The 26,390-nt window shown below is 36.6% G+C and overlaps 1 long non-coding RNA gene across 1 annotated transcript; it reads right to left on the reverse strand.

Annotated features, from left to right (window-relative positions):
• Nucleotides 1-6,881: 6,881 nt before the first annotated feature.
• LOC129037517 (uncharacterized) lies at nucleotides 6,882-12,584 on the reverse strand. Its single transcript, XR_008502830.1, has 3 exons — nucleotides 12,510-12,584; nucleotides 12,005-12,103; nucleotides 6,882-7,077 (listed from the first exon to the last, which is right to left on the reverse strand). It is a non-coding gene; the product is annotated as an uncharacterized LOC129037517 (long non-coding RNA).
• Between the last annotated feature and the right edge of the window lie 13,806 nt (nucleotides 12,585-26,390).

Here is a 26,390-nt window from a genome sequence, read left to right on the forward strand (position 1 = left end):
GCATCTGTTGTTACTAGCATTGTGTGTGTGTATGTGTGAATATGAAGTGAATATGAATTTTACTTTCATACGCTTTTTTTTTTCATCTAATTTCCAAATTCACAGTTGTGGTGAGATTTAAAGGGAATGAGTTCTCCCAAAACTCTAAAGAATGTAGCATTTATTTTAACTAAAAAGAACTGTAAATGCTGAGAAACAATGTGCTTCTGTGCTTATTCAGCCCAGTAACTCTGAGTTTTAATACAGTAATATAGCAGTCTTATATTTATGAGAAACCGAAGACCACTACAACTCTTTGAGGGCAGGAATATACCAAGTAATTCTGAAGCATTTGCAGGCATACCAGGATGAAATGGAGTCAGGAATCAAGAAAGCAGGAAATATATTTTTTCCCTTAAAATTAAATATACCCAAAGGAAGTGGCTGCCGTGATGGTAGATTATCGCAGTCGACATCCAAGCATTTAACCTGGACTTAGTTTCCCTCATTGTCAGTACAAGGATTTGCACACACACACTACAAGGTTGCATCTATATAGCTAAGTCTTTAGCAGAGTAGTCAGGAGTGCTGATTCTGGAGGTACTCAGGACCTGGCTCCATCCCGGCTCCACCCCTTTCCAGCTATGGGAACCTGAGTAGGTGGTTCACCTTTGCAAATGTGGTCACTTTCTTGAAATGGTGAGGGGAGTGGAGGATGAAGCTTATCTCCCCACTACTGAGGGTTTTTTCAAGGTCCAGAGATCCCCTGTACTGGCATCTCTCCATGTTCTACTCACTCTACTCCACCTCTTGGGAAATATTTCTCTGATTAGTAAATTTTGAAAGAATAACTGTTCATACTCAACTCCAAGAAGCAAGCATGTGCATAGAAATCAGAGAACAAAGATATGTTCTGCACTTCCATGTCCTAAATCTTACCTAGGGAGGCTGTCCCAGTTCAGCATTGTCATAATTGGTGGGTAGGACTTAAAGCCACATCTTCTAACATGTCCTCTATTTTTTTTTTTTTTTTTTTTGGAAAAAAAATCTACTCAGGAGGCTGAGGCGGGAGGATTGCTTGAGCCGAGGAGTTTGAGGCTGCAGTGTGCCATGATTGCATCACTGCACTCCAGCCTCGAACTCCTGGGCTCAAGTGAATCTCCGACCTCAGCCTCCTGAGTAACTGGGACTACAGGCATGCACCACCATGCCCAGCTAATTTGTTTATACAAAAAATTAATATCCCCACATTACTTATTCCTCGAAGTCCATGTTTCTCACGTAGTGGTGTTCGGACTACCGGCATTAGAATCTCCAAATGCCCTTATAACAAATAAAGATTCCCAAATTCACTCGAACTAATGAATCAAAATCTGTACGAATGTAGCTCAGGACTCCGTATTTTTAACAAACACATCATGTGATTCTTATGATTCATAAAGTTTGTTGTATTTTAACACATTGGAGTCTAGTGTAAGATGCCAATAAAAAGTGGAAGAGGAAACATGTTAACTCAGTTATTTTTATCTGCTAGCAATTCAATTTGTTGAATTACACTGAATTGTACTTACTGTCAGATTATTGAGATTTATTTTTCTTTTTTGTATCTCAGTTCTTTTATCCTGTATTTTAATATAAAGTAGTTGCTGGTAAGATATAACTTTAAAGAAAAAAATATAGGAAAATCTACTTCCAGAACTTCTCTGTATGTGGAAACAAGAAGCAGTTATTCCAATGTGCCTTTTAGTTACCAGATGTAAGGTGAATATGCACCCCCTGTCATGGACACTAGCATAACCGAGCCTTTTTTAACTTTGAGTAGTTCAACATAAGGATAAAAATCCTACCTCCTGATCTTCAAGGGTCTTCGGATGAAACAAAGTTTCTACAGACTTTTGAGAAAAAACTGATTCTGTCATATACATGCACAAAACAAAAGTGGGCCTGACAAAGATTTCCCAGCCCGGTAATTCACAAAGGGTTGTCCCCAGACCAGCCATATCAGCATCATCTGGGGACTTGTTAGAAAGGAAAATTCTTGAGCCCACCTCAATCCAACTGTATAAGTCTGCTAAGGTTGCCATAACAAAATACAACAGACTGGCTGGCTTAAACAATATAAATTTATTGTCTCACAATTATGGAAGCTAAAAGCCCAAGATCAAGTGTCAGCAAATTCGACTTCTCCTTGGCTTGCAGATGATGAGTGTCCGCCCTGCTGTGTCCTCCCATGGCCTTTGCCCTGTGTGCATGTATCTAGTGGTGTCTCTTCCTCTTCTTATAAGGACATCAGTTATGTAGGATTAGGGCACCACCCTTGTAACCTCATTTAACCTTACTCTTTAAAGGTCCTATCTCCAAATACATTCTAAGGCACCGGGGGTTAGAACTTCAACATATATATGTGGGCAGCACAGTTCAGTTCATAGCAACTATGAGTAAGAAACTCAGAGGTTGGAGCCCAGCAACCTGTGTTTAATACGTCTTTCAGGTGATTTTAATAGGAAGGTAAAGTTTGAGAATTGTGCTGGCTAGTGAGGACCCCAACTCACCGTAATGAAAGGGTAGTCTGAGCTGAAGTGATAGGATTATTGTAAGGATCTATAGACTTTTGAGAAAAAACTGATTATGTCATATACATGCACAAAAAAATTAGTCTAGATGCCCTGAGGACCATCATTGTTTTGACAAACTTGTGAAATAAAGGGAGTTCTAACCAGAAAGTCTAAGTGTGAACCTTGGCCCCTAGACAGGGATCTGGCCACTAAGAGCACAACTGCAAGCATCCATCAACTACTAGTGCCTGCCAGAAGCAAATGGATTAAATTCTCCACTATTCTTCCCAGCTTGCCTTGGGAAGTGGACTGAACCTTTTGGACTGAGTGAATTACTCCACATGGATTCTTAGATAATTCTGGAAGTGGTGGGATCTCAAAAGAGAACTGATGCTATATTTTAACACCTTGGAGTCTATCTTAAAATTCAAATATAAAGTGAAAGAGGTAATACATTGATTAGGTCATTGTTGAGATGATAAATTAATCTCAAGGGAAGGATTACTGTGCCTCCTGCATGAGTTGCAGAGAAAGGGTGATGGAGATATAAAAGAGAAATAAGAACTTTTGGACTCAAAATGCTGGCTGGCTGTCACGCCCATCTGAGGAGCTTATCAAATAATGGATTCCATAGGCATACTCATACCTGATTGAATCAGATTCTCCAATGACAGGGCTCCAGCCTCCTGATCTTCTGAGTAAGTAAATGGACAGTTGGCATGAGATATAGAATTAACCGAATTAGTAGTTCATCATTATTAAGCAATAGAGGCACAAAAATATTACTCACATTTTTGTCATATATTTTATCAGAACTGAAAAAAGATAAAAAGAGAACAAGGGGAGTGAAGCTTATCACAAAATAGTTACACATTATATAGACACTAAGAAATTATAACACTGATATGAGGAACAGAAGCAAAATTACTTCTCCTCTCTCTCTTTTCCCTCACCCTACTGCAGTTCTCTACATGAAGCTGTTCAGGTACCCTTACCTGTTCACTACACACAGGTATGCCACTCACTGATAATATGTTAGGGTGCCATCACTTACACACCTATAGAATCATATCACACTCATTTTATATATACTACTGACTCTCTTTTGCCATGTAATGTTGATATTTTCTCAAGAATATAGATATTACTTCTATCAAAATTCAGACGGAACTTTAAAACTCTGTTTCTTCAGCCAGGCATGGTGGCTCACACTTGTAATCCCAGCACTTTGGGAGCCCGAGGCAGGCAGATCACAATGTCAAGAGTTTGAGACCATCCTGGCCAACATGGTGAAACCACATCTGTACTAAAAATACAAAAAAATAGTTGGGCATGGTGGCGGGCGCCCGTATTCCCAGCTACTTGGGAGGCTGAGGCAGGAGAATCGTTTGAACCTGGGAGGCGGAGGTTGCAGTGCGCCAAGATTGTGCCATTGCACTCCAGCCTGGGCAACAGGGTGAGACTCCGTCTCAAAAAAACAAAAAACAAACAAAAAAAACTGTTTCTTCATAGAATCTAAACAATCACCTATAATTATTTAAAAAGATATCCTGAAAATTAACTCAACCTCCCACTCCCCCAAAATCTGAAATAAATTTAAGCTAATTTTAAAACAAATTAAGTAAAATAATTTCCTTTTGAAATCTTGGGATGCCTTATTATGCTCTCTTCTTATCATGCATCTGTTTCTACAAGTTATTTTCTTTTTATACCAAATTTAGTTTACTTTTATACAAAGATCTCACTTCTCTGATTCATTTTCAAGAAGCCCCTTCCTTCTTTCTTAAAAATCAGCCACTGGTTATATGCAAAATAGAATCATGTGCTTTTTCCTCTTAACATTAACAAAGATGTTTAGAAGTTCTGTTACATGGCTATTAATTCCACCTCTAACTAGGACCCAAACAATCACTTGCCCACAAATCAGGACAGGTTTATTTGATATATGTAGTAAGTCAACAAGATCCTTGCAGGAGTTTTGATTAAACACAAAACTAAGAATTAAATTGCTTTATTTATTTCAAACAGCTTTTTCTATATTATCAAAGTTTTTTTTGTTTTTACTTTTTTTTTTTTTTTTTTTGCAAACTTTTCTGCAATTTTCCACCGTATTAGGCTATTTGACCTATCGGTAACAACTCATTGGCGTAATTTTCTCACTCATCTGTGGATTCAACTATGTGGCAGTTGGCACCCTCAACCCACTGGATACAGTTTCCAAAATATCACAAAAATAATTACCTTTAACTCTCTTCCTTCTGCCCTACCTAACAGTGATGAAGGGGCTTAAAATTAATTGTGGTAGTTGCAGTTAAAAATTGTTAACAAAATTGTTTTTATCACACTTTTCTCCAAAACATGAATGTGGAAACAGTAGAATGTATAGTTACTCTTTGGCATCTACCTCTGTGCCTCCATTTAAATTGTGTACCTGTCCCAGATCTGTCTCTGGAGCTTTGTGATCCCTTAGCAACATCATACAGCTGCCTCTGTTGGGATTAGAGAACCAATGGGACCATTCCATGTGGTTCCTGTGATTTGTCTGAACACAATTCATTGCACTAAAACAAATAGGCTTGTAAGACAAAATGTAGCATTTGGATGCAATTCCTATTGTTTTATAGGAAAATCATTTATTGAGTTACTCTGCAGACTCAGGAGTGTAATAGGTGCTGGGGTTTATGAATGAGATATTCTCTTCTGACCTCAAGGAGCTCACAGTACAAAATAAAAATACATTGTGTCACAAAACAATTTGGTCCTTTGAGCACCAATGTTAAGTAAGACCTTATACAGGAAATTAGTGAAATGAACATGAAACTTGTCTTTTAGGAGTACATAATCAAATAGGAGAGAGTAAGCAAAAAGGTAAATAAAGCTGAAAATGACAAGTAACACCAGTGAGGCATAAAGTGCACTAACGTTGAGAGCAGGAAATCTCGGAGCTAAACTGCTATTTTAATAAATAATAATTGTAAAAGGTTATCAGAAAATTTTAATGAGAAGATTCATGTAGAAAGAAATATTCTAAGATAAGTAATCAAATGATTTTCCAATGTGTGTCAAAATAACAGGATACTTGGTGTACGTGAAATTGAAACACATTTGCATATCATCTGATCTGCAGTTTTTTGCAGGCTTTTGTTGAAAGTTGACAGAAGCCTTCCAGGTGTCAGTGTTTTCCCCAGATATATTTTCCATTCCCACATCTCCACACACAGTGAGCATGACATTATATGCTAAAATGACATTGTCAAATTTTAGTTTAAAAAGGATCCTTATGAATCTGCCAAATATTTTTTAACTCCAGATATAACTTCCATCAGCAAATGTAACATGAAAAATAAATATGGGACTGGCTTTTACAGGCCATGTGTTGAGCATTTGGGAATATTCATCTTCCAGAGAGTTTCATGTTAGTGCTCTTCTGTGGTTAAAACATGGATGTTGTGCTCTAAAATAATGTGTGGTACCTTTCTAAAGAACAGAATTTAGTTAATAATTAAATCACAATGTGAAAAGGAGGGTTGGTATTACATGGTAAAGCTATTTGCGTTTTAAAGCAATTCATGGTTTATATTTTGCTTTTCTTTTGCTCTCTTATGCAGTTAAAGTTTATTTTCTCAGTGTTTGTTTTACTTTATCCAACAAGAATTCAGACCCTTCCAGTTTAGTACAGTAGTCCCCCCTTATCTGTGGTTTCAGTTTCCATGGTTTCAGTTACCTGTGGTCAACCACAGTCCGAAAATATTAAATGGAAAATTCCAGAAATAAATGATTCCAAAGTTTTAAATTGTGTGCGATTCTGAGTAGCATGATTAAATCCTGTGCCATCCCACTCTGTCTCACCCGGGATGTGAATCATCCTTTGTCCAGTGTATCCATGCTGTATATACTACTCGCCCCTTAGTCACTTAGTAGCCATCTTTGTTATCAAATCAACTATCACACTATCACTGCACTTGTGTTCAAGTAACCCTTATTTTACTTAATAGTGGCCCCAACCCACAAGAGTAGTGATGCTGGCATATTGTTATAATTGTTCTATTATATTACTAGTTATTGTTAATCTCTTACTCTGACTAATTATAAATTAAACTTTATCATGGGGTATGTGTGTATAGGAAAAAAACATAGTATATAGACGGTTTGATACTATCCTCAGTTTTAGACATTTACTGGGGGTCTTGGAACATATCACCTCTTGGATAAGGAGGGAATACTGTATTGGATTGTCTTTGACTTCTCTACTGAAAGGTCTTCCTCCCCACCCTTTGAACCCATGTAATTCCTACTTAAGACTGAACAAAAATGAAACTCAAAGGAATACAGAGTCAATACCAAATATTTTATGAGCAAAACATGGGTGCAGGCTATGGAAGAATAGACTTGGGGCTACATATTAAAAGCTGCTAATCATTCTCAAGACAGACCCTGAAAATCTGTCAACAAGGAAATTGAAAAGCTGTCATCCTGGGAGGTATCCAAAATTGGAATCAGGAAATTCACACAGGTATCCGGAGACAAGAACCAGGGTTCAGACCTAGGGCAACATAAATATTAATCTTATTAATATTAGTCATTGTACTAAAAGATTTCCATTGTTTCAGCAACTTAGCTTTTACCCTAAGCAAAACATCCACCAATATTTATCCAGGACTCATAAAAAAATTATCTCCTTCTGCCTTATCTTAGCTCCAACCCAACTGTCTGAAAGTGTCCAAACACTCCTCCCTACTGGTGATGGAGAACCAGCTCTGGCTATATTAACTGGGGTGAGAAAACCAATATAGTTTTCCCTGTATCTAAGCTTAAGTTCCCAAGACAACTAGAGGTCATCAACTTTCAACAACATATCAGTTATTGTCCTAGTCAGGACTCTTCTCATGACAAAAACAAAACAGTGACCCCACTTATAGGATATAAGGTGAGGAAGCTTCAAACAATGCTAGAGATTCACAGAAACCATAGCATGGTACCAACATGAGTCATGGGAACTGAAATCATTGAAGAACTGAGACAACTCAGTTATCTCTCAAGATTCATGTGCTTTCTAGCTTCTACTTCTCTCTGCACAATTTTTCTTTCCTCTTCCTTCTCTTTGCAGACCAGTTTTCTTGTAAGGGCGTCACCAGTTACATACGGTTGCCCACTACCAGTGCTACACAGGGAATAGGATCTCAAAGAAAAGGATTATGGGCAAGGATGGTCCAAAGCACGTCGTCCAAAGATGTTAAGCTCTTAAATCTCTTTGCTTTGTTCTTAGCAGGACTCTCCTTGACACTTTTCCTTTGCCACGGTGAAAATTCAATCTTCCTATGGGAAGATCTTTCTAGGTCTCTTGGTTCTCTGCTTCCCTGATTCTGTGAAACCCAAAGAAGTCAAGCTCTGTGCCCAGGCCTTGAGCTAACAAGAGCACCATCTCCAAAAACTATCTCAGTCTTTCTCCAGCATTCTACCCGGGTAGCTTCTCATCCTCCTGTGATCACCCTCATTTTTCATCCATCTAATGTTTTGGTGACTGATTTTTATCTGTACCTGATACTACTGCCCACACAGGATGTATCATGGGGGCCAAAGGACCATTCACCCTGGATCTTACTCAATAGACGGCAAAATAAACTTCCCATTATCTCTCCATATTAGTTTATACATGCAGTCTCTGGTATACATTTAAGATCTTATTTATAATAAAACTTTAATAGCTCATTATCAGATACCGTATTGCATATCACAAATTACTTTTTAAATATAACCCCATATAATCTTATAAATAACACAATTATATTGCATTGTAATTTATGTACAGTAGACCTCTGTTAGCCATGGTTTTGCTTTCCGCGGTTTCAGTGTCACAGTCCAAGAGTCTTAAATAGAAAATTCCAGAAATAAACAATTAATACATTTAAAATTGCACACCATTCTGAATAGTGTGATGAAATCACATGCCGGCCTGTTCTGTCCCACCCAGGACATGAATCATCCATTAGCCAGTGTATCCACACTGTATATGCTACCTGCCTGTTAGTTACTTAGTAGCTGTCTGGGTTATTATATCAAAACTACGGGCCAGGTTCGGTGGCTTATGCCTGTAATCCCAGCACTTTGGGAGGCTGAGGTGGGCAGATCACAAGGTCAAGAGATCGAGACCATCCTGGCCAAAATGGTGAAACCTCGTCTCTACAGAAAATACAAAAATTAGTTGGGCATGGTAGCGCACGCCTGTAGTCCCAGCTACTTGGGAGGCTGAGGCAGGAGAATCGCTTGAACCTGGGAGGCAGAGGTTGCAGTGAGCCGAGATCATGCCACTGCACTCCAGCCTGGGCAACAGAGTGAGACTCCGTCTAAAAAACAACAACAACAATCAGTATATATATTGGGCTTTGTACTATCTTTGATTTCAGGCATCCACTGGGAGTCTTAGAACATATCCCCTGCAGGTTCCCACTATATTAAGAGGTTACTACTTTATTAAAAGTACTTGTTTTTTTTTTTTTTTTTTTTGAGAAGGAGTCTCGCTCTGTCACCCAGGCTGGAGTGCAGTGACGCAGTCTCAGCTCACTGCAAGCTCCGCCTCCCGGGTTCACGCCATTCTCCTGCCTCAGCGTCCCCAGTAGCTGGGACTACAGGCGCCCACCACCACACCCGGCTAATTTTTTGTATTTTTAGTAGAGATGGGGTTTCACTGTGTTAGCCAGGATGTTCTCTATCTCCTGACCTCATGATCCACCCACCTCGAAAAGTACTCTTTCTTATGTTATAATATTAACACCTGATTTGGGCTTTAAAAAAAAAAAAGTGTTCCAGAAAAGGAAGGAGAGAAGGGAGAAGAGGAAAGCTGAAGGAGATCCAGGTTTTGCTGGACCTCTGAAAGGCCCTGACCTGGCTTCAGTTCCCACCTTCCCACCTGGGTTTTATCTCAAATGAAGTTTGTGAATGCAGAGAAATGAGGGAAAGATAACCAGTAAGTGGACAACACTGGAAAGACTGGCCAGAGAGGTAGAGGGGAGGGAGATTTCTTTCAAGTGGAAGGGGAAGGAGTGGTTTCGAGGAGGATGTGGTACTTAAGTTGGCTTCACTATATATTATATTTTATGTAATGTGAGTGACACAAGCGTGGGAAAGTGAGAAATAGGAAAGAAAAAAAGAGAGAAAGTGAGGAACATGGAAAAGCATGGGGAAGAGAAGAAAGTCGTTTTACAGCCTATGTTCAATAAACAAACGACACAGTGATCACAGTCAGACACAGCAGCTTCTCTGAAGCCCTCTCCTCTCTCAAATATTCCACAAATTACAATCTTCTATTTCTACAGATTCATTTCTAGGGAACTAAGCAAAGCTCTCAATAGGGGTATATATTTGGTCTATACCAGTTACTAGAAACTCAGTATCAGTTGACTTACATGACTGAGAAGGCAGGGACTAAGATACAAAGTATGCAGGTGAGTGTGGATAGGGCAGCAACTTGTGCAGAGAAGACCCACAGGGGAGGCACTGCTGGGAAAGACATCCTAGGTGGGGAAGTTGAGCATGGGTGGAGCTTGGTGGGCAAGGGTGGGCAACACGGACACTAGCTTATATGGTTTGGTGCTGCGTCCCCACCCAAATTTCATCTTGTAGCTCCCATAATTCCCACGTGTTGTGGGAAGGACCCAGTAGGAGATAACTGAATCATGGGGTGGGTCTTCCCTTGCTGTTCTCGTAAGTCTCACGAGATCTGACGGTTTTAAAAATGGGAGAGAGAGCACAAGTCCTCTCTCTCTTTTCCTGCTGCCATCCACCTAAGATGTGACTTGCTCCTTGCCTTCCACCATGATTGTGAGGCCTCCCCAGCCATGTGGAAATGTAAGTCCCTTAAACCTCTTTCTTTTGTAAATTGCCCAGTATCTGGTATGTCTTTATCAGCACCATGAAAATGGACTAATACACTAGCTGCGTCACACACAAGGGTAAGAATATGATAAAGTGCCCATTTTTTGCTACATGACTATTTTGCTCAGCGCCATCCTGGAAAGAAAGAAAATAAGACAGGGAGTTGAGGTTATGGAATGCCAAAATAAAAAGACCATGAAGGCAGGAATTTTGTCTAATTTGTGCTTGCTTTATCCCAGAGCTCAGAACAGTGCCTGGCACTCAAATAGGTTTTAAGCATATGAACAAATGCCTACCTGGTGATAGGCCTTGTGCTTGGGACTTTACCTGCATTAGCTCATTTAAGTCTCACACATAAACACAGATGAGGAAATTGAGATACAAAGAGTAAGTGTCTTGCCCTAGGTCATCCAGCCAATGAACAGCAGTGCCAGAATTTAAATCCTAGCCTAATTGATTGAAGCCAGTGCTATTAACCACCATGAAATGCTTCTTCACTAGACAGGAAACCAGACGATGACTATAGCATACAGTAATCTGAGTTTGGCACAAGTCACTGTGATGATAGCATCATTCAGATACAAACTGGAGGAACCAGTTTTAAAGAAGGGTGAGGGGATGCAGAATATTAAGGGAAGCTGAGCGGTCAGGCTGACTCTATTTTATGGTATCAAATTTGGCTTGCCTGAATTTTAATTAAGACAAGAAATATTTCAAAGCACAAATGAGAAGTTATTTTCATCTCTGCTTCTCTCTTTAATTCAGAATTCTCTAGAAGAAAAACAGGAAATGTTCCTATATGAAGCAAGTGGTATCAAAATCTATCATATCAGTATTGAAAAACACCAGGTAATTTCTTAGATTCAGAAACCTCAATTTATCCCTAATGAAATTCTAAGAAAGCTGCAATAACAAATTACTCAGAAACATTTTGGTGTTTCTTTGGCTGACTTAAACTGAATTATTTCTATATCCAACTGTTTCTATTAGTCATCACAAAGTCAAAGACATTAGTTTATTCTGGTACTTTAAAAAATAATACACGATAGAAGAATAAAAACATAGGATGAATAAGTGGGAGGAAATATATATCAATTAGTACCATTCAGTTTTTATTCATTACTGTGGTATTGAAGGACTTTGGCAGGTGACATTGTATATCCAGGCTACTAAGTCTATTTCTGAATGTTTCTACTGCATACCAGAGAAGAGTGAGGCAACAGAGACCAAACTGCCAGCCTTGGACCAGCTAGTAAAGAACGGAAATGAGTCATCCATTTTTCACCCACACTCTTGAAACTAAACCTGAAAGGGAAAAAAAGTTTGATACAAAATAGAACTTGTTTATTCCCCTATCCACATTTGCTAGAACAGTGCCTAGCATAAATGTTTATGGAATAGATGGTTTAATAAATATTTGTTGAATGAATAAATAAGTGAATATTTTTTTCTATTTTTCCCTCAAGCTAGGAATATGCAGGAAGGCAAGTAAAAGAGAATAATGCTGATAGCCCACAGAACTCGTTTGCTGAGACTACAGACAGTTTTGTAGTCAAGATCCACTTAGACAAGTAATAGGCATTTTAAACTTAACATACCTGGAATAGAACTTCTAATTTCCTCCCTTATAAATTGTTCTCCCCCAGTCTTCTCTCAGTAAATGCATTTCCACTTGACGAGCAGCTCAAGGCAAAATCCTAGGGGAGATGCTTGATTCCTCTCTTCCCCTTGTTCTCTATATCCAAACCCTCAATATGTAGACCCTGCTCCCAAAATGTATCCAGAATCTAATTACTATTTCCAGTACTACCATGCTAATCCCACCACCATTGTCAAACACCTGCACTACCACAAAAACCTCTAACTTGTATCTCCTCTTCTAAGTTTGCCCCTCTGCAATTTAATCTTCATCCAGATGAAAATGTGATCATTTTGAATCATGCATATTCTTTCCTTTCTCTCCTTATAATGCTGAAATCTCTTCCTGTTGTACTCAGAACAAAAGTCCAATCTGTCTCCTCTCTATCACTCTGACCTCATCTTCTGCAACACTGTCCCTTCTGTTGTCACCATGCTGGTGTTCTTTTTTCTTTTTGAACATACCATCTTTCCCATCCCAAGGATTTTGCACTTGCTGTTTCTCTGTATGGAATGCCTTTTCTCCAAATCTTGACATGGTGGAGTCCTCATCATTCAGGTTTTAGCACAAATACCTCCTTATCTAGGATGTCTTCCCTGACTAAAGCTGACCTTCCCTGCAACACCCACACACAAGGTACACTCTATCACATCACCCTGTTTTATTTTCGTCTTAGAACTTAACACTATCTGAAATTAGTTGATAAATATGTGTGCTTACTTCATTCATCTGTGTCTCCCCATGAGGATGTAATTTTGAAAAAAGTAAGAATCTTATTAGTCTTGTTCTTCATTACATCTCTTGGACTACAGTGAATATTTATTGAATGAATGAATGTTTTCTGAAAGTCCTTGAGCAGTTTTTGTGGTTGGTTTTGATACTTTGTTGAGTGTTAATTGTTCATTATGTCATTATGTTAAAGGTCTCTGCAATTAGGATACAAAGTATAATTGAGACTGAGTCATTTTCTATTGGTTTTAGAGCAGAATCTGACAGTCCTCTCTTGAGAAAACACTTTTAAACTGCCACTATATCACAGAACCAATTCTGACATATCTATATCAAAAACTAATTTCCTCAATTCTGTGTGTATGGCATCCAAATTTTTTTTCCAAATATTACCCACATTTGGCATGGTCATCATAGCTAAATCATTATTTCAACCACACTTTTTCTGCTGCTTCTCTACCTTCCTTTTCATTTTTACATATATTAGTGATTTCCTAAATGTAAATGGTTGAGTTTAAATGCCAGCAGGGGGGAAAAAAAGAAATTATTCTTTGCAAAGGCAGAGAGATTTGTTACTCAGCCAAGTGCTCCTTCAGTAGCTAAGTTCTCATTAGAAAGCTAACTTTTCAGAGTAGCTCAGAGGTGTCATTTAGAATTATTTCCTTTTACCAAGCTAGCATGAAATCTCATGACACCCTGAGGCTACTTGTCCTGGAGTGTCACAAAATGACACTCTGTCCCAATCACCACTAAATAATATTAACTCATAAGCCTGATCTTCAAAGTCTAAGAATACAGCCCGCATCTATCCAAGGAGAGATTTTTTTTCCTAAAAATGATTTTAAATGGTTTTTTAGCTTATTGCAATAACCTAGCCTTCATATTTAAATTAGTTGCATTAGAGAGCTATTTGTCATTGCAAACAAAGCTGCATTTATAGCTTTGGATTCACTTTACAGTACCCATCATTTGTCCACTTGGCCTTCTACTTGTACACCAATCACAGCAGAACTCTGACAAGATATGGTTGTTTTATTTGATTGTTTTAAGTTTTTAAGTTGGAAAGAAGGATCATAATATAACCTAAAAAGGAAGTATATAAATCCTAAAGAAGAAAAATTAAAAGATTTAGATATCCAAGAAAAAATAAAAATTAAAAAGAATCACAGCTATTCAAAAAACAATTCTTCAAAAATAAGAGTTAATAAAATAAGAATTTAAAAGAAATATCATATGTGATATGGAAAACTTGACTATATTATTCATTTTCCAATTCTGTTCAAATGCTAAGTTTTGCAATAACTTACTAATATGAGAAACAAATTGGCACTAAAACAACACTGAGATTATTCATTTATACTAGATAATGAAGTAGCAATGTCAAAAATTTCAAGTTACCAGTTAGAGGAGTCTTAAATGGCACTTGCTCCAAGACATGTCTTATTACTTAACATGAGAAACATGAAGACAGAAGACAATACAGCAGCTTCAAGAACTTTTAAATCTATTTTGAAAAAACAAATGTAAAGTCATCTAGCCTAAGTGACAAATTAGTGCAAGAGATACTAAATTTTTGAGAGTGTGAACAAAAACTTTATATTACTTTTCCAACCTAAAATATTATTCAATAAAAACTCTATATGAAGTGTACCTTGCTCAATGTCTATCAATATTAATATTTTTAAAAATTAAAAACAGCAACCTTTATTTAGGAATTTATCCTATAAATATGCATCCACCTGGGTACAAAGATAAATAGTTTTAAATGCTGACTGCTGAAAATGTTCATTGCTGAAAAGCATGGAAACAGCCTAGATTTCTGACAATAACGTACTCAGTACACTAAATATATTGTATCCACATAATGTAATACTCTGTAGTAATTTCTAAAGTGAATTAGAATTATAATTTATTGTTATCAAATGTCTAAGAAATACTAAGTTTAAAAGTAAGTTGTCAAACTAAGTATAATTTATTAATCTAAGGATATGTAAAGGTAAATGTTGTTTATACATAATGGATCATTAAATTTGGCTTATTTTACTGTGAATGCATAGGATGTTTCTGGAATACACATCTGAAATTAATGTCAGTTATATCCGGGGAGGAACCTATGAGACAAGCAATCAAGGGAGAAAAAAAGTTATTTTCATCATATCACTTTTTTGAATAATTTAGACTTTTGATCGGGGCATGCATTTGTTTATCAAAAGAAAATGTAAAATATAATGGATAGAAAATTTTAAAATACTGTCTATATCTTCCTCGTTCATTAAAAAACCCCGATTTCAGTATGATCCAAACTGAGTAACTGTGACAACTTCTCATTTGAGAATAGAAGTTTATTTGATGGCTTCTTAAAAATTTACTAAACTTTGAAAAAAGTAATTATTGTAACAATGTCTCCCTAAGCCGTGCTTTTTCCTGAGCATGCCCAGTTTTGTTTTATTGAATTTTGTACATGCATACAGATGTGGTGATATAATGGAATTTATTTTACTTGGAAAGAAACATATATTGAAACAAGGTCATTGTTGATAATGTCTTAGCATTAATTGATTTTTTTCTTATGGTTTCTAACCATATCCTCTACCAAAATATTTTCTACAGTTTCTGTATCTTATAAGTTTCCTTTTAAGGGGGTAATGATTTTCAAACACTCAAATATTATTTATAATAATCAAATAGTTATATGTTAAGAAAGCAAAAATTAAAACCTAAAGAAGTGTTAGCCGTTATTATGATACATTGAATAATATTTTTTCATGTTATTATGGCTGAGTTCTGGCTGTGAGAATAAGCCACAGCTGCTTTCTTCAGACACTAAAGAAAAAAAAATATCTAAAGAAAAAAATGTAGTGATTACACATTGATTCAGAGTTTAGTTAATGAAGTGGTTGAAAGGAAACGTCATCGGAGAAATATTCTACTTTAATAATATTTTCACAAACAATAAATACCGTATTTATTTGCAGACATTAAAAGCAAAGCTAAAGGGAAAAATAAAAAAATTGAACTAATCTAGGCAACTGACTTTCAGACAAATATTTTTAATAACATTTCCTGAGGCTGTACCTATTTAAACTAAATTATTCAGTGTTGGTGGTATAGTGGCCTTCCAATAAATTATTCAAACAATTCAAGTATTTTTAAAATCTCTCTTTTTTTGAATAGCCAGTGAATAAAATCTAAAGCATTTGAGCTTGGTTAACAGGATATATTCCATACATTTCTTTGACAAATGGAGACAAAAAAAAAAGCAAGCAACAATAAAATGCTCAGTTTTCAGTCCGTTAATACTTCAAAGTATGAACTGGAAAATAATACAAATCAGCACTTATTGTGGGAATGCAGTTCTGTTTAAAATAATTACTCTTGAATTTTTGTGGTAAAGAGTGAATCTGGACACTAAAAATTCACAATCCAATAAATGAAATATACTTGACAATCCCTCTGGGAGAGTATATTAGGCAAACTCTGACTTCTGTACTTGCCTTAGGCTCCTATTAAAGGTCAAACAAGTATAGAATTAGGTTGGTGGTTCAAAACTATAGAAACTTTTCTAAGTACCATGATTAGAAAAGAGCAAACAAATTTTCTCTAAATTGGAAGTTGCTATTTTGTGTCACTGTCACCCGAATTCTTAGAGCAAATCCTACTGGAAGATGAGGGTGATTATTTAATATGTTGTATTAGCCAGGTGCCGTGACTCATGTCTGTAATCCCAACACTTTGGGAGGCTGAGGCAGTAGGATTACTTGAGCCCAGAAGTTCAAGACCAGCCTGGGCAACATGAGACCCTGTCTCTACAAAACATTAAAAAATTAGCTGGGCACGGTGATGTGCACCTGTCCCAGCTATTCAGGAGGCTGCGGCAGGAGGACCACTTAAGCCCAGGAGTTTGAGGCTGCAGTGAGCCGTGATTGCACCACTGCACTCCAGCATGGGCAATAGAGCAAGACCCTGTCTCAAAATAACAATAACAATAATAATAAAATTTTGTATGAAATATTTTTGGAAGGAATGAAAGAAGGGAAGGAGTTACTTTATAAGCCTCATAGTTCCTCTAAGACACAAGAATATTTATCCTAACACATAAAATAACTACAATCAGAATCTTCATAAAAAGGGCCTGTCCTAGGCAACATTGCTAAGTCACAAATTTACCTTCTAACACTCTTTACCACCCTCTCTACACACACTTCATCAGTGGCCTTTCCCCTACCAGGATCTTTTCCCTGGAAAATATGATTTCTACCACATGTCAACTAAGATGATAAGTAAAATGTCTATTAATATAGCTTGGTGGTTACTTAGGCATTGACATTTTATTTTTGGACACTTGAATACAAAATGGCCCCCAGATCCGAAGGCAGGAAGCTGTAACTCGCTCACACACTATAGCAGACATTGTCAGTGCCCTACTCATGGCCCCTCAGCACTTGCTGGTTTTATACAGTCTACAGCTTCTCACTGCAAACACCTCAGACTGTCTGCCTAAAGGCTTCCTGTCCTATATGAGGATGCTCAGGAAGGAAGTAGTAGACAGTTGACTGTCCTCAGCAGCAGCCTTCACCCAATAAAATATGGGAGTTCAATATCATTGTTCAGAGATCCCCAGTAGAAATTAGCCCCATTGGCCCACAGTGGTAAACTACTCATTAGGGTCCCCTTTTCTGTATTCCTTTCTCCTTTTTTCTTGTCTCACTCCTCCACTCTTCTAATGGGGCTTCCTGGGCTTACCTTCCAAATACACTACTTGTACTTGAACCCTTATTTTAGGGTCTGCTTTCAATGGAACACAACCTAAGATATTCATTCTTTACATAAGAACATTTATTTAGCTTATTGTAGGGACTAAGAAATGTAACTGGCAATGAGAATCAAATATGGATCTTAAGAACAAGTAAGTGAATATTGTCAACCAGGGAGCTGTGTTTTGCATTCCTCAAACTTACCTCATACAAAAGACCACATCCTCCATCACCTTCTATAACTAGCTCTGTTCATTATTGCTCATGCTTTTCTTCAGTCAAAATTAGTCATATACTAAAGATTACTTTGAGCTGCAAGAATTGTTTTTAAATCAAGTCATGTTTGGTTCTCATCTCTCTCAGCACCTTTAACACTTCAACCCACTCATTTGATTTGACCATTTTAATTCTTATTTTCTCTTTCACCTCTGCAACATTCTTTTGGCTGTTCTTAATGCAAAGCAATGTATCACATCACAGTAGCCAGTGTGACTCTGTCCCTGTTTTCTCATATCCAAAAATTCCTTTATTCATCTTTATGCTTTCCCCAAGGAAGTAAAAAGCAATTTCCCAATATTTAGCCACCTTTAAATGTTTCATGCCAGTTCCAGCATATCATAATATTACAATTTAATACACAAACAGTCTTGAGTTAGAGATTATTATCTTTTGTTTCACAGATTAGAAAACTGTGGCTTTTTGCCTCTAAAGTTATGACATTTCTACGTATTCTACTGTACTCATCCCATGATCATACACAAAGAACTTAAATGTGTTTTTTTTCATGCTCTTCTTGCTCATTCTTGAGAGTCTGTAAAATGCTCAGCATCCAAATATTTATACTGGCATTTGAAGAATCATATGCTTATATTTGATTAACACTGACCAATTGTTAAGAATATCTTCAAATGATATTTTTATTGATGAGCTATATTTCTTGTGAGTCAGACTTATTAAAGAAGTCTCTTTTCTAAATTCAGGTAATAATTCATGCAAAAAATACCTTTCTTTAAACAAAATACTTTTTACCTGGGAAATATTCCAATGGCTCATCTGCCAGTTAACATCTCTGTTTCCGCCACTAAAATTTCCCTTCAAGTATCTGCATTCTTGGCATCCTGACAAGGCCACCTCCTCCATCTGTGAGTTCATGCATCACACTGGTACCTGAGGAAATGCTTATGTAGTAATTTTTTCTTTGAGAAAAACACTTTGCTTTTAGATTGTACTTTTGCAGGTTGTTTATTTTCAGAGATTCTCCAAAATAGTACATATTTTAACCTTTCTACTTGTAAGGATGTTACCCACTGGCAAGCCAGTGGTACCAAAAGAAAAAGACACTAAGGGAATGTGCTAAGCCTGTCAGGTATGGGATATCTAGCACATTCCAAGGAGGAAAGGCTAGTGGACATCTTGTTTCAGGTCCAAATCTTGTCTCTGTAAGTAGTAGTCATTTTGCCAAAATGATTATTTGAAAATATTCCAGTTCAATTCACTAGTAACAAACCCATCATATTGTGTAGATTTAAGTACATGCTTTATTTCAGCTGTGTGAAGATACTGCAACAGCTTTGAAAAAGCAAATAGCCAAAGTAAAAATGGAGGAGAAAATGGAAAGAATAGGCACTTAAGTATTTCTCTGTTACTTTGTTTTTCATAAATCTAAAAGGACCCCAGATAATGAAGAATTTGATTTATTTGCTTCCTAGATTTGGTGCTCAAAATGACTGGAAACAGGAGAACATCTGTCTGTGATTCAGTAGTTCCAGATTAAAGGAAGGCACTTCCTTTAGAAATGATCATTCAAAATGATTCAGAAAAGAATGGAATATTTTTAGTAAGTCATTTACTCAAAACACTTTGGTGGGACTGCTGGAAGAGCAAATATCAATTTATTCCCAGAGGACATGTCTAAATAGTCAGGAATGAAATAAAGGCTATGCCATTTGAGACTAAATATGAAAACAAGAGCAAGGAGTAAAATAAGAACATGTTTGTGCCTCACAAATAAAAACTATCCAAAGAGAAGCCAGGATTGAACAGTAGAGTAAATGTAAGAAATAAGTAAGAACTGAGAGCAGGCATATATGGTCACTAACCTACTAAGGGAAGACTCTCTATTATTGCTATATAGGGTAGACATACGACCTTTAAATTTTTATTAACAGAATAAGAAGAGAGCCTCGTGCAGGAAATACACACCGTAGGCCATATCCAACTTTCCTTTCTCCCAGTACCATTTTAGCAAGTCGCTAAGATGTTTTTACTTTAAAAGTCCTTTTTTGTTCGTTCGTTTGTTTGTTTGTGACAGAGTCTTGCTCTGTCGCCAGGGCTGGAGTGCAGTGGTGCGATCTTGGCTCACTGCAACCTCCGCCTCTCAGGTTCAAGCAATTCTCCTGCCTCAGCCTCCCAAGTAGCTGGAACTACAGGCGTACGCCGCTATGCCTAACTGATTTTTTTTGTATTTTTAGTAGAGACGGGGTTTCACCATGTGGGTTGGCCAGGATGGTCTCGATCTCTTGGCCTCGTGATCTACCCGCCTCGGCCTCCCAAAGTGCTGGGATTACAGGTGTGAGCCACCATGCCTGCGGTGGCTTAAGCCTTCTTAATGGCTCAGTATTATTTAGGATAATGGCTAGTGTTGTTATGAAGTGAAGGACCCTCCACAAAATCAATAGCTATCAACACAAGCAAACGCTGTTATAACTTGGAATAAACAGAGAAAATGGGAAATAGTGAGACCTTGTTTCTAAAAATCATTTTTCAATAGGAGAAATTTCTGTCAGCAAAAATAATGACTCATGCCTCTAGAACTCTGAGAAAATGCTAAAATCAATGGCATAATTTTCAAAGTTAATAAATTTCCAATTATAAAAATAATATAAACAGATGCTGGCAAAGCTGCAGAAAAAAGGGAATGCTTATGCACTGTTGGTGGGAATGTAAATTAGTTCAGCCACTATGGAAAGCAGTTTCAAGATTTCTCAAAGAACTTAAAACATAGCTACCATTTGACCCAGCAATATCACCACTGGGTATATATCCAAAAGAAAAATCGTCTACCAAAAAGACACGTTCACTCATAGGTTCATCGCAGCACTATTCACAATAACAAAGACATGGAATCAACCTAGATTCCCATCAACAGTGGATTGGATAAAGAAAATGTGGCACATATATATCATGGGATACTACATAGCCATAAAAAAGAATGAAATCACATCCTTTGAAGCAAAATGGATGCAGCTGGAGGCCATCATCCTAAGCAAATTAACACAGGAACCAAAAAACAACTATCACATGTTCTCACTTATAAGTGGAAGCTAAACATTGAGTACTCATGTACATAAAGAGGAAAATAATAAACACTGGGGATACTAGATTCGGGAAGGAGGAAGGGAAGTAAGGATTGTAAAATTAACTATTGGGTACTATGCTCAGTAGTTGTGTGATGGGATCATCATACCCTAAACCTAAGCATCACACCCAGGTAACAAACCTGCACATGTACCCCCTGAATTGAAAATAAAAGTTGAAATTATTTTTAAAAATAGTAATATATATAAACTAGAAAACAGTGAACAAATGTTTAAAAAGTTTACATTTCAGCAACAGTCACCATTCATGTTGTGGGGTGGGGGGAGGGGGGAGGGATAGCTTTAGGAGATATACCTAATGCTAAATGACAAGTTAATGGGTGCAGCACACCAGCATGGCACATGTATACATATATAACTAACCTGCACATTGTGCACATGTACCCTAAAACTTAAAGTATAATAATAATAAAATAAAATAAACATTCATATTTTGAAAAATTTTCTTCTAGTTTTCCTCACCATATTTTGATACCATAACTGAGATTTCATTGTAAGCATAGTTTTGCATCCCGTCTTTTTCTACTATTATAAGACCAATGTTCTGCCTTGTTATTGTAAATTTTTAATGGCAGGAAAATATTACATTGAACAGGTAAACCATGTTTTCTTAACTAACATTTTATTGATGATTTTTTATCTTTTGAATTTCAGTGTTGTGATAAATATGTTTGTTAATGAAGCTTTTTTAATATGTCTGATTTATTTTTTTAAGAGAAGCTCCCAGAATTGTAAATACTAGGTCATACATTATGAACAATTTGAAGAATCTTAAAACATGAAGCTAAATTGTTTTCAAGTATGTTTTCTAATCCATATCCCCACAACTGTGCATACAAATTCAGACACTTTTCAAAAAAGTCTAAGTCTACTTCACACCAATTCCAAAATAAATTATCCTAAGGAAACAAAAATGACATATTAAATGTTTTGTTAATGCCTAATATTACTTCAATTTTAAGTACAGAATTGTCAAATTTTTATCGTAAAGGTCCTGCTGCTATGTGTTTTCCAAGCAGCCTTAAATCCATTTTAGAAGATTAAGCAAAATTAATTAATGTCCAATTTTATGCAATATTAAATGATAAATATATCTAGAACATGTATATCCTATCTTATAGAACTTAAAACATAAAGTTGTAGTTTAGTAATTAAAGTTTATAATTGTTATAAACTTATGATTGTTATATAATTGTTATATCTTTGCTTTTCCCATGTGGTCGAAGCTATGATTTACCTTTTTCTATACAAAGGCCCCCCAATTAGAGCATTATTTCTGTGGAGAAAACTGACCCTAATGGCATGATCCTCTTTTCTAGTCATTTCCATAAAGACTATGTGGTGGATATAGAGCCTTTTTGTACACTTTTCAGTAGTTCTATGAGAACATAACCCACTTCATTCTCTGTATTCACTTAAAAGCTATTGAGTCCCTCTGCCATGAAGGCATGACACTAGGCAATGAGTAGTCAAATATGGAAAGGCATTGATTTGGTGAGGAGACATACCTGGGGCTGTGAAGAGTATGTCATGGGAGCACAGAAGGCACATTTAATTAACTCACCAAGAGATAAGATATTATTTGAGCTACAACTTTTAAAATGAAAGCTTTGTCAGAGAATATTGGAGAAAGCATTACAGATAGTGAGAACAACACATGCAAAGACATAAGTCCAATACATTCTGGGAGACAGAGTTAATTCCATGTGAGTGAGTAAAACAGGGTTGTGCTTAGAACACTGGGGAGAGACATAATGTAGAACAGGTCTGAGGGGGCTACATCATGCATTGTATACTGACGTGTTAGAAAGCAGTTTAGATTGTATTTTGTAGATAATGGGAAACTATTGAATACATTTGCCAGGAAAAGATTTTTGTGTCATAATTATAACTCTGACATCTATGTAATAAATAGTTTGAGGTAGAAACAGTCTATGCATAAAAACACTTGGGAAGTTATTACATGAGCTCAGGAGAAACATTAGTGTATAAATTAGGGTAGTGAAAGCTAGAAGGGAAATAAGGTAGTAAAATACCATATTTTAAGAAAGGTAGTAAAACAATGAGACTTAGGAAATGATTGAATATGGAGAATGTACTCCTAGAACTGATTTTGTAAAAATTATCTCAGTGGTGGGTTATTCAGTAAGCTCTCATTTATTTATTACAATTGGGAGGAAAAGTCTATTTGATTTGTCCCAAGTCTAAATTATAGAATATTTGTCATTAAAGGATACTTTAATATATAGTTAAGCATCACTCAACAATAGGAATACGTCCTGAGAAATGAGTCATTAGGCAATTTCATCATGTGTGAACATCAGAGAGTACATTTACACAAACCTAGATAGTATAGCCTACTACACACCTAGGCTCTGTGGTATAGCCTATTGTTCCTAGGCTATAAACCTGTACAGCATGTTACTGTACTAAATACTGTAGGCAATTGTAACACAATGGTATTTATGTATCTAAACATATCTAAACAAAAAAAAATGTGGAGTAAAAACACAGTATAAAAGATAAAACAAACAAAAAAAAAGATACGCCTATATAGGGCACTTACCATGAATGAAACTTGCAGTACTGGAAGTTGCTCTGGGTGAGTCTGTGAGTGAGTGGTGAGTGAATGGCCTAGGACATTATTGTACACTATTATAGACTATTAACTCTGTGTACCTAGGTTACACTACATTTATCTTTTAAAATTTGTTCCTCAATAATAAATTAATCTTAGTTGACTGTAACATTTTACTTTATAAACTTTTTAATTTTGTAACTTTTTGGCACTTTTATAATAACAGCTAGCTTAAAACACAAACACATTGTACAGCTGTACAAAAACATTTTCTTTCTTTCTTTGGTTTTGTTTTGTTTTGTTTTTGTAGAGACAGGGTCTTGTCATGTTGACCACACTGGTCGTGAAGTTCTGGGCTCAAACAATCCTCCTGTCTCGGCCTTTCAAAGTGCTGAGATTACAGGTGTGAGCCATTATTCTACAGGTTTTTATCTATTAAAAAAATTCTTTTTATTACTTTTTAAACGTTTTTGTTAAAAATGAAGTGACAAACACATTAGCCGAGGCCTATATAGGGTCAGAATCATCAAGACATCACTAGGCAACAGGAATTGTTGGGTTCCATTATCATCTTATGTGCCCACTGTCACATATGCAGTCGACAGAAATGTCATTATGCACAAAGCTGACAACAACAAGCAATGGGGAAAGGACTCCCTATTCAATAAATGGCACTGGGAGAACTGGCTAGCCATATGCAGAAGGTTGAAATTAGACCCCTTCCTTATACTATAAACAAAACTCAAGTCAAGATGAATAAAAGACTTACATTTAAAACCTAAAACTTATAAAAACCCGGGAAATAGCCTAGGTGATACCGTTGTAGACGTAGGAACTGGCAAAGATTTCATGACAAAGATGCCAAAAGTAATTGCAAAAAAGCAAAAATTGACAAATGGGACCTAATTAAACTTAAGAGCTTCTGCACAGCAAAAGAAACTATCAACAGAGTAGACAGACAACCTACAGAATAGGAGAAAATATTTGCAAACTATGCATCTGAAAAAGGTCTAACATCCAGAATCTGTAAGGAATTTAAACAAATTTACAAGAAAAAAAAACAAACAATCCCATTAATTAGTGGGCAAAGGACATGAACAGGCACTTCTCAAAAGAAGAAATACATGTGGCCAGCAAGCATATGACAAAAAGCTTGATATCACTGATCATTAGAGAAATGCAAATCAAAACCACAATGAGATACCATCTCACACCAGTTACAATGGCTGTTATTAAAAAGTCAAAAGATAACAGATGTTGGCGAGGTTTTGGAGAAAAGGCAACTCTTTTAGTTCAACCATCGTGAAAAGCAGTGTGGCAATTCCTCAAAGAGCTAAAAACAGAAATAACATTAGACCCAGCAATCCTATTACTGGATATATACCCAAAAGAATGTAAATCATTCTACCATAAAGACACATGCATATGTATGTTCATTGCAGCACTATTCACAATAGCAAAGACATGGAGTCAACCTAAATGCCTATCAACAGTAGACTAGATAAAGAAAATATGGTACATATTCACCTTAGAATACTATACAGCCATAAAAAAGAAAAAGATCATGTCCTTTGCAAGAACATGGTTGGAGCTGGAGGCCATCATCCTTAATGAACTAATACAGGAACAGAAAACCAAGTACTGCATGTTCTCACTTATAAGTGGGAGATAAATGATGAGAACACATGGACATGTAGAGGGGAACAACAGACACTGGGGCCTACTTGAGGGTGGAGGGTGGGAAGAGGGAGAGAATCGGAAAAAATAACTATTAGGTATTAGGGTTAGCACCTGGGTAATGAAATAATCTGTACCACAAACCCCTGCAACGTGATTTTACCTATATAACAAACTTGCACATGTACTCCTGAACCTAAAATAAAAGTTAAAGAAATCTCATTATGATTATGCAGTTCATGACTGTCTTTATGCACAGAAAGTTTGCCAGTCACACTTTCGTAGCATTTAAAAATGAATAAAGGAAATTTTGGCAAAAGGAAGGACCCACATGGGAAACCTTTAGTCTATCAGACAACACTATGACCACATTTAAGATATTGTATTAGATTGCTAGGGCTGCCATAATAAAGCACCATAGACTGGGTGGTTTAAACAATTAAAATTTATTTTCTCAAAATTCTGTAAGCTAGAAGTCTGAGATCAAGGTATCAGCAGGCTTCATTTCCTCTGAGGCCACTCCCCTTGTTTTGTAGATGTCTGTCTTCTCCCTATGTCCTCACATGGTGTTCCCTCTGTGCCTATCTGTGTCCTAATCTCCTATAAAGAGACCAGTCATGTTGGGTTAGCACCTACCCTAATGGGTTCTACCTTAATTAGTTTCTAGAGACCCTGTCTCTAAAATGGTCACATTCTGAGCTATTGGGGTATTTCAACATATGAATTTGGATGAGGGGAGGGGGCGCACAATTCAGTCCATAAGAGATATGGGTGGGTTAATGGTCTCTAAAGGTATTTTCATTTCTACACCATTAAAGTTTGCGGGGGGAGAGGGGAGGGAGGAGGGATACCATTAGGAGATATACCTAATGTTAAATGACAAGTTAATGGGTGCAGCACACCAACATGGCACATGTATACATATGTAACTAACCTGCACGTTGTGTACATGTACCCTAAAACTTAAAGTATAATAAAAAAATTAAGAATAAATGTAATATGAAGGAGGTTATAAAAGTTAAGAAAATTTTAGCAAAATGATTTTCTAAAATTAAAGCACCCACATTCAATTACTATTCTCAGCTAATGAATGAATGCCTTCTCAATACTGACTAATGTGGTATATTTATTCACAAGGAAGACCTAGGAATGGCATAAAACAAATCGTGAAGATATTTCATTACAATTCAACAATGTTTATCAAAAAAACTTGTCAAGTTCACTGTATAC

This window comes from Pongo pygmaeus, chromosome 4, assembly GCF_028885625.2.
Source record: "Pongo pygmaeus isolate AG05252 chromosome 4, NHGRI_mPonPyg2-v2.0_pri, whole genome shotgun sequence".
Lineage (NCBI taxonomy): Eukaryota > Metazoa > Chordata > Mammalia > Primates > Hominidae > Pongo > Pongo pygmaeus.